General features: G+C 46.4%; 1 protein-coding gene across 4 annotated transcripts in view; it reads left to right on the top strand.

Moving 5' to 3' along the window:
* The first annotated feature begins 730 nt into the window (after positions 1–730).
* Positions 731–7,160, top strand: part of LOC137571604 (transient receptor potential cation channel subfamily V member 5-like) — a 101,814-nt gene continuing 95,384 nt past the window's right edge. For all 4 annotated transcript variants that reach the window (XM_068280963.1, XM_068280960.1, XM_068280964.1 and 1 more), the window contains exon 1: positions 731–765. The gene's annotated coding sequence lies outside the window, so the exon portion shown is untranslated. The remainder of the gene's footprint in view (positions 766–7,160) is intronic.

Here is a 7,160-nt window from a genome sequence, read left to right as displayed (position 1 = left end):
ACAGGTCCTGAGGGTAGGACTTGTGGTGGAATTTAGGAGCCCCTCCTGATGTCCATCCCCTTCCAGGAAAATGGGTATAGAGGTTCACTTTCCAGCATGAATGTGAAAAGGTTGTCGCCGTAAATTGGGAGCTGGGGAAAGCCGCTAGCTACTATTGGGCAGGGGCTGATTCTGATAGTAGAATATCAGTTATTTTTACTAACACTCTGCAGCGCCCAAATTACATTGGGCGTCGCTATAGCAGCAATTAACATTGCAGTTTATGCAGTGTCCATTTTACCGTATGGCCACTGGTGCTTAAGTTATTTGCTTATAATATATATATATATATATATTTATTATTTATTATATTTATTTATTTTTTAATGGGAAGTGCCAGCCAGGGGGTGCAGATCTTCAAACAAGATGACAGATTGCTTTTAACCAATAAAATCTGGTTGCATCAAAAAGAATTTCTAATGATTGACATTGCTAGTGCATTGTGTGCTCATTTCCATGTATTTCATTTCATTATAGTTTGTTATTTAACACATAATAAGCACCTACTCTACAATAATGATCATATCTTGTGAGAAAACACAGATATGGGAGCTGTAGAGAGTGTGACAGGGAAGTCTCACAGGTCACTCACTCCCTCTACTCACCATCCCAGAAGTGGCCTCCCAGTTTCTTTTAATTACATAAACATCTAAAACTGAAGCTTCAAATACATGTGAACCAAGAAGCAGCAAGACAAGACATTGCTCTGAATCTTCACCAAGTACGGTAAGAATTGACAATTCTCCATATTTTCTTTTAAACTCTTTTACATCCTGAATATTATGTATGATTTATCCATTTTCTCTTTCAATCCATCACATTGGCATACTTACCTTGGAATGATAGATAGCAGTCACTGGCTACAATAAGCTATATTTTTATCATCATATATGATGGCATGATAAATAACCACCCCAGTTATCAGTTCCACAAATGTGGATTTCTGTGAATCGGACAAATAGAGATGTCTGTGGATTTTGACTTTGTTCATTTTCTTCTCTTTCTTTTTTTTCTCTTTTTTTTTTTTTAATTTTTTTTCCTCCTTAGGAAGCAAAATACATCTGAGCTGCAAATGTGAGGCTAGTCAGATTTGAAAATGAATGCTTAATTGCCTGATAGCTGGTGAATTATTCAGCTGTAAGGTATCAGGTGAGAAGAATTTCCAAGAACATCAATGAACTTCTATCAGCTATTGCAATTCCTGTAAAACATTATTCCTCTGAGACTCGGTTTACGCTGACCTTAAAAACGATCCGTTTAGCTGAATGTATCTAAGCACGGGAACCAATCCTATGTAAAGCAATCGGATCTATTCACATCAGTCCGTTTGTAATGGATCCGTTTAGCTCAAGTATATGGAGTCTGTGATAATTCCAAATCATACGGACTAAGTGAATATGTTACAGGTGGCAACCGAAATGCCAAGTTGATCGTTGCTAACCTGGCCTCTTCCTGAGTTGCTGTTTCAAGGAACACAGTTGTTAAGGCTCTTCATCGTGGTTGACTTCAGGGCCATCGTCCCAGAAGAACCCCTTTACTCAAAGAGCGACACATCAGCCAAACTGAATTTTGCCCATGAATATTTGAAAGAAAAAAAGAGTTTTGGAAGTCTGTGCTTTGGTCTGATGACCAAAAATTTATGGAGGACGCGCGCAGCTAGAACAGCGCAGGGGCATTGCTTGGTGACTCAGTCACCGAATAGGAAACTGAGCCATGGTGGGTGATTGGTGAGTGATGGCGAGGGCACAGGACGTCTGCAGGGGGCTGGGTAAGGCCCAGGTATGTGAAACATTTGAATTGGTATGAATAATTATTCATACCCCCGGCAAATTTTGACTTAAAGTCACTTTTATTCAACCAGCAAGTAATTTTTTGACGGAAAATGACAGTTATCTCTCAAAAGATAATAAGACGACGTACAAAAGGCATTATTGTGGAAAAAAAACATTTCTCAGTTTTTATTTAAATTTGAGCAAAAAGTGTCCAGTCCAAAATTATTCATACCCTTTACAAACTGTCACAGTCTGTGGGAAAATCCAAAGTTCTATACCATTCCAAATAGTCCAAGCTGTTCTAAAGCAGTTGTTTTGTGGACAGTCATGGCTAAGACAAAGGAGCTCAGTGAGGACCTGTGGCTGCGCATTGTGGCTGCTCACAAGTCAGGAAAGGGCTACAAGGCAATTTCTAAATGTTTCCAAGTTCCAGTGGCTACAGTGCAAAGTATTAATAAAAAAATACAAGATGTTTTGCACTGGAAAATCTCAGAGGATGTGATTGAAAGCCAAAAGTGACACCTGTGGTGGCCAGGAGGATAGTGAGAGAGGTGAAAAGGAATCAAACTATCACCACCAAGGCCATCCTGGTGAATCTGGGCTCTGCTGGTAGCGATGTCTCAAGGCAGACAATCCAACAGACACTGTGTACTGCTGGGTTCCACGGATGCAGACCAAGGAGGAAGCCACTTGTCCAGATAAGGCACGCAAAACCTCGCTTGGCCTTTGCAAATGCTCATCTGGACAAAGTAGAAGACTTCTGACCTTCAGTGTTATGGTCAGACGAAACAAAAATTGAATTGTTGGGTCACAATGATGTTTCCTTTATTTGGCATAAAAAGGAGAAGCCTTCAACCCAAATAACACCATCCCCACTGTCAAACATAGTGGTGGGAACCTAATGCTTTGAGGGTGTTTTACAGCCAATGGACCACATCAAACGACTCTATGAAAAAAGAGCAATACAATGACATCAGGCAGTCTGCAGAGAAACTTGGCCTTGGGCACCAGTGGACATTTCAGCATGACAAACACACAGCAAAAGTGGTGAAGAAATGGTTAGCAGACAACAACATTAATGTTTTAGGCTAATTTCACACCAGGACGTTGCGTTAGAGGGGGCGTTAAGGTCGCATAACGTCCCCCTAACGGAACGCCTGGTGGTGCTGGATCTGGACGTCAGAGTGAGCCGCGTTGTGCAGCTCACTCTGGCGTCAGTGATGCCGTGATGCGCACTCTTGTGCGCATGCGGCATCACGTGGTCCCGCCGGCCAATCGCCGCACAGAGCGGCTGCTCCAGGAAGTAAACACTGCACGTCATAACGTGCAGTGCATAATAATTAGCCATGTGCCTGGCCGCTCTCCGCTCCTCCCCCACATTACTGAGCATGTGCAAGCAGTCTAACGCGGCTTAGCCGCGTCCAAAGTACTGCATGCAGTACGTTGTCTTGTGACGCAGTGTTACAACGTAACGCAACGTCCGCACTGTGAACAGCCCCATTGATTTTTCATTACTGTGCGGTGGGCTGCGTTACAGGCTGCTCTAACGTGCGCCTGTAACGTCCCACTGTGAAACCAGCCTTAGAGTGACCCAGCCAGAGTCCTGACTTGAATCCAATTGATAATCTGTGGAGGGAGCTAAAGATCAGGGTGATGGCAAGAAGACCCTCCAACCTGAAAGATTTGGAGCTCATTGCTAAAGATGAATGGGCACAAATACCTGTGGAAATCTGCAAAAAACTGGTCTGCATTTATAGAAAGCGTAATAGCCAATAATGGCTTTTCTATTGCTTATTGAGAAGGGTATGAATAATTTTGGACTGGACACTTTTTGCTCAAATATAAATACAATGTTCCAGCCTTTAATCTGCAACCATGCTCTAGTGGACTTGGAGGTATGCTTAGGATCATTGTCATGTTGAAATGTCCAACATCTCCTAAGCCTCAGGTTTGTGACAGACTGCATCACATTTTCATCCAATATCTCCTGGTACTGAAGAGAATTCATGGTACCTTGCACATGCTGAAGCTTCCCTGTACCTGCAGAAGCAAAACAGCCCCAAAGCATGCTTGACCCCCCCCCCGCCATGCTTCACAGTAGGCAAGGTGTTCTTTTCTTCATAGGCCTTGTTCTTCCTCCTCCAAACATAGCGTTGATCCATGGGCCCAAACAGTTCTAATTTTGTTTCATCAGTCCACAGAACATTATCCCAAAACTTTTGTGGTTTGTCCACATGACTTTTGGCATACTGCAGTCGACTCTTCTTATTCTTTGGAGACAGCAAGGGGGTGCACCTGGGAGTTCTGGCATGGAAGCCTTCATTATGCAGTGTGCACAATCGCTTAAGCGCACATCCTAATTCGTATAAAAGTCCACATAAAAATCAATCAGGAGTTCTCATACGCCGTTCTCATATGCAATTTCTTGATCTCTTGTGCCACCATCACCATGGACACCCAACAGTAAACAGACCCACCAGATGTATTGGCCACTGCTAGACTGGCCAACCATGCACAAATCCAGGAGCCTCAGTACTTCAGGATCCTGGTACCTCTGTGATGCTGTCCATTTAGACCACCATCATTCTCCACATTATCCATGCAAAGTACCTCAAAGAAATAGCCTGCATAGCGTAACTCCGTATTAAACTTAAAACTTTAATTATAAAATTGCACTCACATGCTTCAAAAGGTATTGCACATATAGAGTTTTACGGGCTCTCCCCCGTTGCCTGGCAGGGCACAGTTGTGTTGTGTCCTCCAGCTCCCCCTCCACTCAGCTTGCAGAAACCACCGCCTCCACCAGCCGTTCACTTCCTGGTATGTCCAACCTCCCGCCCGATCGATTTCGTCACTCCCTCGTGACTCATCAGGAAATAGCCTGCATAGCTTCCCCCGTCGCCATGGCGATGGGGCGGGATGACGTCACCGACGTCGTGACGTCAAAGGGGATTCCGATCCACCCCACAGCGCTGCCTGTCACTGATTGGCCAGGCAGCGCACGGGGTCTGGGGGGGCGGCTGCGGCGACGCGGATAGCGGCGGATCTGGCGGGTAGCGGCGGCGATCGGGCACTGCACGCAGCTAGCAAAGTGCTAGCTGCGTGCAGCAAAAAAAAAATCATGCAAATCGGCCCAGCGGGGCCTGAGCGGTGCCTTCCGGCGGCATAGCCCGAGCTCAGCTCGGGCTTACCGCCAGGAAGGTTAAGAGTGGTAGTCTTTAAGGGGTTGAATAATTGTGTCAATGAAGAAATCACACAAAAAATGCAATACTGTATTACAAAAACAATTGATGACATTTTTGTTGCATTTGGTTCTTTAACAAGTCCTTGTAAGATTTCATTCTGAACACAATTACAAATGTACGCTAAATTCCCTAAAACCCTTTACAGCATTGGAGGTTGAATAATTTTGAACACAACTGTGTGTGTGTGTGTGTGTGTGTGTGTGTATGTATATATATATATATATATATATATATATATATATATATATATATATATATATTTATTTATATATTATGCACACGCACTGTGTAGCACTACTGAAATAAAATCAGCTTTTTCTTTATCTGTCTTCTGTAGGAAAAGGTAATTTTAGCACTGTGACATACAGTAGTGTTATTTTTGCATTGTCCTAGAATGTAGCAGCACATGCTTTGCTTTTCCCCTCTCAGCATTTATTACTGAAGTGATTTATTATAGCTGGTAACGGTGCAGCAATAACATTATCCTGAGCGGGTTCCATTGAGCTCTTCTCTCTGGCCAGTTTATCCCAGTGCATTAGTGTGTCTTAAATGAGGGCTTATGCGATCTGAACGCTGCCTAGCAAGGAAACCGCCACAGCAGGAACACTTGCACTGCTGTAACACAAATGACATAAGCATGCACTGTGCTGGGCAGCAAAGAGGCATGGAAAGCAAGCAGTTATATCACAAGCAGTGTGTCTTATGTATAAAGCAATATAAGCTAAATCCGGAGATCAGGGCACAGTTGTGTTCCTAGTCTTGGGCAGACAGGCATTCAATTGTAGAGCTGTGGAAGCTTCTTTTATTAGTTTTGTGTTCAATAAATCACTTTTGAAATATCTAGGCAGGAGCCCCTTCACCAGCTACTTCCTGCTGATGAGACTTTCAGAGCTGCAGCCTGTAGGCTTCTGCGAACGCTGTTGATGCTGTGCCAACCTGTAGACTGACTAGCAGGATGAGGCTGAGGTAAGCTGTGGCAGTAGCAACTCCTACATAGGGCCTGATACACAAAATGCACTCACTCCCTAAAGGGGCTCCCTGGCACTCACTCACTCCCTAAAGGGGCTCCCTGGCACTCACTCACTCCCTAAAGGGGCTCCCTGTCACTCACTCACTTCCTAAAGGGGCTCCCTGGCACTCACTCTCTCCCTAAAGGGGCTCCCTGGCACTCACTCTCTCCCTAAAGGGGCTCCCTGGCACTCACTCACTCCCTAAAGGGGCTCCCTGGCACTCACTCCCTAAAGGGGCTCCCTGGCACTCACTCACTGCCTAAAGGGGGCTCCCTGGCACTCACTCACTCCCTAAAGGTTCTCCCTGTCACTCACTCACTCACTCCCTAAAGGGGCTCCCTGGCACTCACTCATTCCCTAAAGGGGCTCCCTGGCACTCACTCACTGCCTAAAGGGGCTCCCTGTCACTCACTCACTGCCTAAAGGGCTCCCTGTCACTCACTCACTGCCTGAAGGGGCTCCCTGGCACTCACTCACTACCTAAAGGGCTCCCTGTCACTCACTCACTGCCTGAAGGGGCTCCCTGGCACTCACTCACTGCCTGAAGGGGCTCCCTGGCACTCACTCACTGCCTGAAGGGGCTCCCTGGCACTCACTCACTGCCTGAAGGGGCTCCCTGGCACTCACTCACTGCCTGAAGGGGCTCCCTGGCACTCACTCACTGCCGAAAGGGGCTCCCTGGCACTCACTCACTGCCTAAAGGGGCTCCCTGGCACTCACTCACTGCCTAAAGGGGCTCCCTGGCACTCACTCACTGCCTGAAGGGGCTCCCTGGCACTCACTCACTACCTAAAGGGCCTCCCTGGCACTCACTCACTACCTAAAGGGCCTCCCTGGCACTCACTCACTGCCTGAAGGGGCTCCCTGGCACTCACTCACTGCCTGAAGGGGCTCCCTGGCACTCACTCACTACCTAAAGGGCCTCCCTTTCACTCACTCACTGCCTGAAGGGGCTCCCTGGCACTCACTCACTGCATGAAGGGGCTCCCTGGCACTCACTGCCTGAAGGGGCTCCCTGGCACTCACTCACTGCCTGAAGGGGCTCCCTGACACTCACTACCTAAAGGGGCTCCCTGGCACTCACTGCCTAAAGG

The sequence above is a fragment of the Hyperolius riggenbachi genome, chromosome 4, assembly GCF_040937935.1.
Source record: "Hyperolius riggenbachi isolate aHypRig1 chromosome 4, aHypRig1.pri, whole genome shotgun sequence".
Taxonomy (NCBI): Eukaryota; Metazoa; Chordata; class Amphibia; order Anura; family Hyperoliidae; genus Hyperolius; species Hyperolius riggenbachi.
Note: the sequence above shows the minus strand (reverse complement) of the source record. Positions and strands in the feature narration are given on the sequence as shown.